We start from the raw sequence: 10521 nt of genomic DNA, 5'->3' as shown, positions 1-10521 counted from the left end.
TTAGCTGTAGGTAGCTTTGGGATAAAATTCCCATATTGTATTGTTACTAACATAAATCATAATATATCATATTTTCCTCATTTGCTCTGTAGGAGGTTCGTCATATGAAGGACATTCAAGTGGATGTGACCCCTAACCTGACATAATGTAAACGTTATACATTAAGCTCTCTCCCTCAGTGACATGAATTAGTATATTTCATATTCTCAGAACCCAACAGTAGGTTTTAAGGTGTGGCTGCATGTTTGTCGTGGACGCATCGTCACTCTTGATGTTCTTTTTCCAGATTGCAAGTGAAACACCTTTAGATGTGGTAAGTGCCAGTTGGTAACTTTTCCTCACACTTGCTTGTTTAAGGTATGGATGCAACACCCCAGTATGTCTGCAGGGGCTGGTCACTGAGATTTACCATGTTACACATGCTACTAGACTAACCTTCCAAGTAAATATGTTACAAGTCTGAACTGGCCGTCCTTGTCTTTCCTCAACTAATTGAAAGCTCAGGGACAGACATCCTGAACGACTTTGATGTCAGAGCTCCCATCAGCCCTCTACACCTCGCTGTGAGTAAAGCCTACCTGCTCCTGTAGTGGTCTCCATATGACAAATGGCACCCTATTCCCTATTTAGTACACTACTTTTGACCAGATCCTTATAGGCCCTGATCAAAAGTAGTTCACTACATAGGGAATAGGGTGCTATCTGGGAAGCAGACATGGTGTTGATTTTCCACAGGAAGTTGACTGTCCAGACAGACTCACACACCAAATTCCTATCTATTCCTGATTCGTGTAAAATACATGCATATTCTACACAGTGATGATGAGGATGATTTCCTTATTTTGCCATTTGAGTTAATCAACCTCAGAGGAGAAGTAGAGTGTTTGTTTCTCAATCACACGCTTGGCAGGGACCTCCGATGTTGATGCTGGGCGGGAGCAAAAATGGGCTCCCGATTGAAAGACTCTGGTCTACTTTAGAGGTCTAGCACTGTATTTCTGTTCAGGCGTACCACTGGTCTACTATAGGACATTGATTATATATCGATTCAGGCGTACCACTGGACTTTGCTTGAGACTGTGTTTGTCTTTCTATTCAGGCGTACCACGGCCACCACCATGCTATGGAGTTCCTGGTTCAGTCTCTGCTGGATCTAGACGTGAGGGACAGCCAGGGCGCACCCTCTGGACCTGTCTGCCTTAGAAAGTAATGAAGAGAGGTTGGGCCAGTGCTTTTGGTCCAGGGGGTTTTCATAACCAAGTAATGAAGAGATGGAGATTGGATCCAGAGGGTTGGAGACAGGAGGTTGGAGCCAGTGGGTTGGGACCCAGTGTGTCGGGACCCAGTGTGTCAAGTTTGCTGACGACACGAAGGCGATGAGAGGTCAGAGACATGGCATTGTGGTGCCAGGACAACCTCTCCCTCAATGCCAGTAAGACCAAGGAGCTGATCGTGGTCTACAGGAGCAAGAGGGGAGAGCACGTCCCCATCCACATCAACAGGGCTGTTCCTTGGCGACCTAACATGGTCCACACACACCCGCACAGTCGTGAAGAGGGCGCGCCAGAAGGCTGAAATATTTGGCATGGGCACTCGCATCCTCAAAAAGTTAAAGGGTCTTGCTCTGACCCTACGCACAATCACTAGACTGTATACAAAGCATATGCACACTCACACACACTACATTCACACTCCCACACACACACACACACACACACACACACACACACACACACACACACACACACACACACACACACACACACAAACCGACACAACCCAAACACACATGCATCCACATTACACACTCTCACAAACACACAACTTTACACTCATCATTTGCAGCTGCTGCTCTGTTCTTTATTTTGCTATTATTATTATTATTATCAATCCTGATGCCTAGTCACTTTACCCAGCCTTCTTGTACATATCTACTTCAAATACCTCGTACCCCTGCACACTGATCTGGAACCTGTACTCCTTGTATATAGCTTTATTCTTGGGTATTTTATTCCTCGTGTTACAATATATACAGTACCAGTCAAAAGTTTGGACACACCTACTCATTCCAGGGTTTCTTTATTTTTTTTACAATTTTCTACATTGTAGAACATCAAAAGTATGAAATAACACATAAGGAATCCTGAAGTAACCAAAAAAGTGTTAAACAAATCAAAATATATTTTATATTTGAGATTCTTCAAAGTAGCCACCCTTTGCCTTGATGACAGCTTTGCACACTCTTGGCATTCACTCAACCAGCTTCATGAGGTACTCACCTGGAATGCATTTTAATTAACAGGTGTGCCTTGTTCAAAGTTAATTTGTGGAATTTATTTCCTTCTTAGTGCGTTTGAGCCAATCACTTGTTTTGTGACAAGGTAGGGGTGGTATACAGAAGATAGCCCTATTTGGTAAAATACCAAGTCCATATCATGGCAAGAACAGCTCAAATAAGCAAAGAGAAACAAAAGTCTATTATTATTTTAAGACATGAAGTTCAGTCAATCCGGAAAATTTCAAGAGCTTTAAATGTTTCTTCAAGTGCAGTTGCAAAATCCATCAAGCGCTATGTCTCTCATGAGGACCGCCACAGGAAAGGAAGACCCAGAGTTACCTCTGCTGTAAAGTTCAAGTAACAGACACATCTCAACATCAACTGTTCAGAGGAGACTACGTGAATCAGGCCTTCATGGTCAAATTGCTGCAAAGAAACCACTACTAAAGGACACCAATAAGAAGAAGAGACTTGCTTGGGCCAAGAAACACCAGCAATGGACATTAGACCGGTGGAAATCTGTCCTTTTGGAAAAGCAATCCAGGTGAAGCTGGTTGAGAGAATGCCAAGAGTGTGCAAAGGGTGGCTACATTGAAGTCTATATAAATATAAAATAGATTTTGATATGTTTAACACTTTTTTGGTTACTACATGATACCATATGTGTTATTTCATAGTTTTGAGTTCTTCACTACTATTTTACAATGTAGAAAATAGTCAAAATAAAGAAAAACCTTTGAATAAGTAGGTGTGTCCAAACTTTTGATTGGTACTATATATATATATATATATATATATATATATATATATATATATATATTCTATAGTTTTGTTCTCTACATCGTTGGGGTGGGCTCGTAAGCAAGCATTTCACGGTAAAGAGTTGATTTGAGAGGGAAAGACAAAGAGCGAGGGAGTCCAAATGTATTCTGACCTAGTCTTTAGTATGAATCCATTTTTAATGAGACGAGTACAAAACATTAAAGGAACAGTTGTCTCCATGTCTCGTCCGTACCTGGTAGAGTATTCGGGTGGGGGTCCCGCAAAGTTCATCCCAATGGCTGGGGGAGGAGGGTAGGCCTCATTGGTCATGTAGAGACATATCTTTTCCAGAGAACCTACCAATTTTCCTTCCTGAGGAAATTGCAAGAAATTACCAGGCTTCCCGTTCAAACCGAAAGTGCTATTTAGAAGCATATGTTTTATTTAACCAGGTAAGTTGACTGAGAACACATTCTCATTTACAGCAATGACCTGGGGAATAGTTACAGGGGATGGGGCGGGTGAATGAGCCAATAGTAAGCTTGGGATGATTAGGTGACCGTGATGGTATGAGGGCCAGATTGGGAATTTAGCCAGGACACCAGGGTTAACACCCCTACTCTAACAATAAGTGCCATGGGATCTTTAGTGACCACAGAGAGTCAGGACACCTGTTTAACGTCCCACCCGAAAGACAGCACATGTCCCCAATCACTGCCCTGGGATATTATTTTAGACCAGAGGAAAGAGTGACTCCTACTGGCCCTCCAACACCACTTCCAGCAGCAACTGGTCTCCAATCTAGGGACTGACCAGGACCAACCCTGCTTAGCTTCAGAAGCAAGCCAGCTGTGGGATGCAGGGTGTTAAGCAGCGAATAAAATCCAACATGATTATAACACTCTACATGGAGAAATATACACTAATGGGTTCTTGTATTTGTTGCTATTTAATCAACTCAAAGTCACCACACTATTTCATTGATGTAGCCTAGTTTTAACCGGTCTATGAGGCACTGTTGGCCGACGGGTCAATTATGAGGTTATTACAGTAGCCTACCTTTCACTGAAAGATGCATTTCGGTCCTTTCCTCTCCCCTTACACCTGGCTATCAAGGGAATTTGGGAAGGTTGTGGCTGTTTATACTTCGGTTATTGTGATGATTTTGTCAGAGGAAACAAATCTGAATCTCTGATAATCTAACAGTTACGCTGTAGTGGAGATTCAGCACAATGGATAGCGTCGCAGTTGATCAATTGCACGTGAATCTAAACCCGCAGTTTATCATGTGCCATTCTTCGGCTATATTTACATCAAATCTTCTCAGGCCTACCTATTGCATCTGTTCTCCAGCAATAAAGTACATTATCAAGTTAATATTCATTTAGTCACAGCATAAATTAAACGTGAGCCTACACAATCAAATTAACTTGTCAAGACCCTGCCATTCTTCTCCGTTATTACTTTTATTCAAGACAAAATACCCCCAGTTCTCGCATTATTTTACAGACTTGGTCAGAAAGGGTAACTCATTCTCAAGACCCAGACAAACAAATGTAGAATAACATTCAATACACAAACGTAGGCTACATAACAGGGGCGGAAATCCCAGGGGGGACGGGGGGTACACGACCCCCCCATCCTGGGAAAAATATGATTTGTCCCCCCCAATATATCACTGTAAACATAACTCTGTAATTTAAATAATATGAATAATACGCAATGAAAGCAATTGTGCTGATTATAGACACTTAATAGAGCTTTTTTAAGTTTCAAAAGATTGCGACCCCCCACCCTTTGCCTCACAATGGTTTGATCCACTGCCAGTTCCTTAGTTGGCAAGGTAACAGAGGGTTCGTATCTACTGTCTGAAAGGCACTCAATGCACGTGACTGACATGAGGTTAATCCAGTCAATCGCGCCATAGCAATGATTTGTTTTATGTTGGCAGGGTTCACACACACACACACACACTAGCTGAATTTGCAGAGCTAGCGCGCAAATATTAACTATTAAGCTAGCTAGTACCTATTCCATTTATGTGGCGTCGTCAAAGATGGAATCTTTGCTATCGTCAATTTATTCCAAGATCAGCAATGTAAGTTAGTGCTTCAAAGTCCCTGTGATAAGGTTAGCAATAAACTGAAGTCCAAACTGAACAGAACTACACTCTCTTCTACCATTGTCTTAAATATATGTAATGGTCTCGTTGCAAAAGCTAAATTGTCGCAAGGGAACTTTTATTTATTTTATTTCACCTTTATTTAACCCGGGTAGCAAAGATTATAGCAAACACCACTGAAACGGAATTTGTGCTCGCTAGCTTTGCAAATTCAGCTATTGTTGGAAGCCAGCCAATATGAAACAAACGGTTAAAATTACAAAAGGTTGCAGCATATGTTGTGTAAATGGTGAACTCATACAGCTGTCAACTCTTGTCACTGTAATCCGTTTCACATTTGCTAGCTACCTTTTAGATCGAAGCCCATATAGAATGATAGAAGATATGATAGAAGCCCATCTCCTACTGTAAATAACCTACACACTGTGTGTGTGTGTGTGGCCAGCCAGGTAGAAAAATGGCAGAAAAAAGACAGAGTATTTTTCAGTACACCAAAATGCAAAGTAAGAACCCTAGTAGCCTAATATCTCAAAGACTAGTTGATAAAATGTTCATAAGAAAGAAGTGAAATGCTAATGAAAATGTTTCACAATGATGTCATTAGGCAGAGCAGGCAACAGATGGCACACAGACGGCAGAGCTGGGGACAGACTGGCAGAGACAGGGAGTCTCAGGTAAGTTTGTTGAGTCTTTGTTTGGCAACATTATGAAAGGTTCTCCATTTTTTTGACTTGTAAAATAGGAACATAATTGGAAAATGCCATGGATACCCCCACTCTCAACTTACACTGGTGACTGAACTAAGATCTGTTAAAGGCAATGGTATTGCTGTTGTGATTAGTTGTGTAGTTTTGGGTACCGGTAGTTAGGAGTACGGCAAACACCTTATTTCTTTGGTTCCTCAATATACATTTACCATATTACAACGTAGGCTGTGTGTTACAGCACTACTTTTGGTGTCCCCCTCAGGAATTGCTCTTCAGAAAATGTCATGTAATTGTCCCCTCCAAAGTTGATATCAGATTTTCGCCCCTGCTACATAAAATAACCTGGAAGGCCTACCCTGTAGCAAACAAAATATTTGCATAGGCCGTAACGGTTTAACTTGCTTCAAAACAGGCTGAATTCAGGTTGGCATAAGTGAGTAAAGCGGTGCCACAGAAATTGTTTTGAATTAAAGCAGATACCTACCGGTAGCTCAAAAGTTGGAGCCAATTTTGTTGCTGTATTAACTGCATTTAAAGGTTGCGTGTACATGCTCTTTGAATTCATGGCGACTATAAGTACGACGCACACCCCGAGCGTTGATCATGCGGATAGAGAAGGCCTGTATGAACAGACTTCACCTCACGCTTTTCATAGAAATTAACCGGTTAATTTCTCCCATGTAATCGGAGTGGGTGGGAAATCCTGGTAAAACTGTTCCCCCCCATCAAACCCTAGGTTAGAGGCGCTACAAGCAACTCTGGGAGAGCTAGGACCTGATAGCAGCCTGCCAGCTAAAGCAGGTTAGCATTGACTTATTTAACCTGAAAGTTTGGATTGTCACTGGGATATGAAGACCAACCGCCAAAACGATGGGCTAATGAGACGAGAGCTGGTTTCACATGTAAGCATTCACTAATAGGAAACCAAGTCAGTCAGGAGAGAAGACACCCAGCAGAGTAATTTAAATGCAAGTTGACAACCGTGATATTAGTTAGCACTGAAACCCCGATTCTAGCAACATCCTCATATGTACCAACCCCAGACACTGTGTTCCACAACCATCAAGTTAAAATGAACTAGAACCCATTCCACATCATGTGATGCTACTAGCATAAATTGACCAACACTGAGCAAATGTAGCTTAAACACAGGGGTCAAAGTATTAATATATTGCTGAGGCCAAAGCATGGTTATAATGCAAAATAAATGTTGCCAAGTAGGAACCGCCAAAACAATACTGAGGACACAAGTATTACAGTTAATGTTTAATTGAGCCAAAACAAGCAAATGCAGTTACACACACAGACAACCTGGACTAGAGTACCCATGAACTCTTGCATGGACCCCGAGCACCATGTCCCACGTCAGATATCCATGTTTGTGGTCAACGGGGGCTCCGATGAAGCGGTGAACAGTTCCTTAGAGGTAGCGTCGTCAGACGGGCCAGTCGCAGCTTCAGAGGTAGCGTCGTCAGACGGGCCAGTCGCAGCTTCAGAGGTAGCGTCGTCAGACGGGCCAGTCGCAGCTTCAGAGGTAGCGTCGTCAGACGGGCCAGTCGCAGCTTCAGAGGTAGCGTCGTCAGACGGGCCAGTCGCAGCTTCAGAGGTAGCGTCGTCAGACGGGCCAGTCGCAGCTTCAGAGGTAGCGTCGTCAGACGGGCCAGTCGCAGCTTCAGAGGTAGCGTCGTCAGACGGGCCAGTCGCAGCTTCAGAGGTAGCGTCGTCAGACGGGCCAGTCGCAGCTTCAGAGGTAGCGTCGTCAGACGGGCCAGTCGCAGCTTCAGAGGTAGCGTCGTCAGACGGGCCAGTCGCAGCTTCAGAGGTAGCGTCGTCAGACGGGCCAGTCGCAGCTTCAGAGGTAGCGTCGTCAGACGGGCCAGTCGCAGCTTCAGAGGTAGCGTCGTCAGACGGGCCAGTCGCAGCTTCAGAGGTAGCGTCGTCAGACGGGCCAGTCGCAGCTTCAGAGGTAGCGTCGTCAGACGGGCCAGTCGCAGCTTCAGAGGTAGCGTCGTCAGACGGGCCAGTCGCAGCTTCAGAGGTAGCGTCGTCAGACGGGCCAGTCGCAGCTTCAGAGGTAGCGTCGTCAGACGGGCCAGTCGCAGCTTCAGAGGTAGCGTCGTCAGACGGGCCAGTCGCAGCTTCAGAGGTAGCGTCGTCAGACGGGCCAGTCGCAGCTTCAGAGGTAGCGTCGTCAGACGGGCCAGTCGCAGCTTCAGAGGTAGCGTCGTCAGACGGGCCAGTCGCAGCTTCAGAGGTAGCGTCGTCAGACGGGCCAGTCGCAGCTTCAGAGGTAGCGTCGTCAGACGGGCCAGTCGCAGCTTCAGAGGTAGCGTCGTCAGACGGGCCAGTCGCAGCTTCAGAGGTAGCGTCGTCAGACGGGCCAGTCGCAGCTTCAGAGGTAGCGTCGTCAGACGGGCCAGTCGCAGCTTCAGAGGTAGCGTCGTCAGACGGGCCAGTCGCAGCTTCAGAGGTAGCGTCGTCAGACGGGCCAGTCGCAGCTTCAGAGGTAGCGTCGTCAGACGGGCCAGTCGCAGCTTCAGAGGTAGCGTCGTCAGACGGGCCAGTCGCAGCTTCAGAGGTAGCGTCGTCAGACGGGCCAGTCGCAGCTTCAGAGGTAGCGTCGTCAGACGGGCCAGTCGCAGCTTCAGAGGTAGCGTCGTCAGACGGGCCAGTCGCAGCTTCAGAGGTAGCGTCGTCAGACGGGCCAGTCGCAGCTTCAGAGGTAGCGTCGTCAGACGGGCCAGTCGCAGCTTCAGAGGTAGCGTCGTCAGACGGGCCAGTCGCAGCTTCAGAGGTAGCGTCGTCAGACGGGCCAGTCGCAGCTTCAGAGGTAGCGTCGTCAGACGGGCCAGTCGCAGCTTCAGAGGTAGCGTCGTCAGACGGGCCAGTCGCAGCTTCAGAGGTAGCGTCGTCAGACGGGCCAGTCGCAGCTTCAGAGGTAGCGTCGTCAGACGGGCCAGTCGCAGCTTCAGAGGTAGCGTCGTCAGACGGGCCAGTCGCAGCTTCAGAGGTAGCGTCGTCAGACGGGCCAGTCGCAGCTTCAGAGGTAGCGTCGTCAGACGGGCCAGTCGCAGCTTCAGAGGTAGCGTCGTCAGACGGGCCAGTCGCAGCTCCAGAGGTAGCGTCGTCAGACGGGCCAGTCGCAGCTCCAGAGGTAGCGTCGTCAGACGGGCCAGTCGCAGCTCCAGAGGTAGCGTCGTCAGACGGGCCAGTCGCAGCTCCAGAGGTAGCGTCGTCAGACGGGCCAGTCGCAGCTCCAGAGGTAGCGTCGTCAGACGGGCCAGTCGCAGCTCCAGAGGTAGCGTCGTCAGACGGGCCAGTCGCAGCTCCAGAGGTAGCGTCGTCAGACGGGCCAGTCGCAGCTCCAGAGGTAGCGTCGTCAGACGGGCCAGTCGCAGCTCCAGAGGTAGCGTCGTCAGACGGGCCAGTCGCAGCTTCAGAGGTAGCGTCGTCAGACGGGCCAGTCGCAGCGTCGTCAGAGGACATGCGCCTCAGCTTCTCCTCAGAGGACAGGGCATCATTTGCCTGAGAGCTACCATGGTTTGGAGAAGCTTGGGATTCTACTTCGTTAGTCTCTAAATACTCTATAGAAAAAAACAAAAGGAACAGTTGGGTATTCTACAGCAACACATCTGTTCCACACGGTCTAGGCCGAATTGCCAGTCGAATGTTGAACCCAACAGTTTTCAAAGTATATGTTTCAGGCCGTACCTTCTCTGTCTTGTTTAGCGTCAGACCCTATGGATCGGAGCAAGGCCAGGGCATGCTCAATGGAGACGTCATTTGATGACAGCTCTGAAAAACGTAGGTTAAGGTACACAAGCAAAATTACCAAATCAAAGGCTTTGACAACGTTATTTAGACTGAGTTACTCTATGGTGTTGAATGAGTGTCAAACACAGCAGCACCATAGACAGTGACAAAGAACATAGCTAGAAGGGTTGTGGAAAGAAACACTTACCTCCAAGTCTCCTCTGCAGAGAGACTTGATCTTGCTTCTGGGACTTTCCAACAGGGTAACAAGAAACTGAGGAGAAAGTGTTGACAGAAGTTGAGTTCACACAAAATAGCTACATATATTAATAATAGATGACCAATGCGGAAGAAACAGACAGTCAAATTTGAATCTCCAACTTATAAAGTTAAGCATATTTCCCAAACAAATCCCTTCAATCCAAATAAAACGTTAGTGAACCAACCTTTGACAACCCCCACAGTCATTACAAAGAGCAGCAATTCTCTCACACCTCCCATGATCATGAGAATAGTCTGTGTTATCAACAGGTAATGTCTTCTCATGGCCTGTATGAGGCTTATATAGGCCACTAATGACCGTTTACCTGACAAACATGACTTAACGATCAATTAACAAGCTTGATTGAGGTGTTACATTCAGATAGAAATAGACCATGTAGAACATATGTTGATTCTTTGGTGGGCAGGCAATCTTTTCTACTCCATATATTGCATTTATATCTGTAATGTTTAACCCTAATGGTCTCAGAATCTTCAAAGATATTAGGGGGAAATAAACACTGTACCCAAATCCACTTTTTACAATGCTCCTGGGAAATGGGTAGGCCTCCACCATACAGTTTTACAGCTGTGATATATTTATTTATTTACATAGATCACATACTTAAATATATATA

This window comes from Salmo salar, chromosome 02 (genome assembly GCF_965601325.2).
Source record: "Salmo salar chromosome 02, fSalSal1, whole genome shotgun sequence".
NCBI lineage: Eukaryota > Metazoa > Chordata > Actinopteri > Salmoniformes > Salmonidae > Salmo > Salmo salar.
This window is presented reverse-complemented; position numbering follows the sequence as displayed.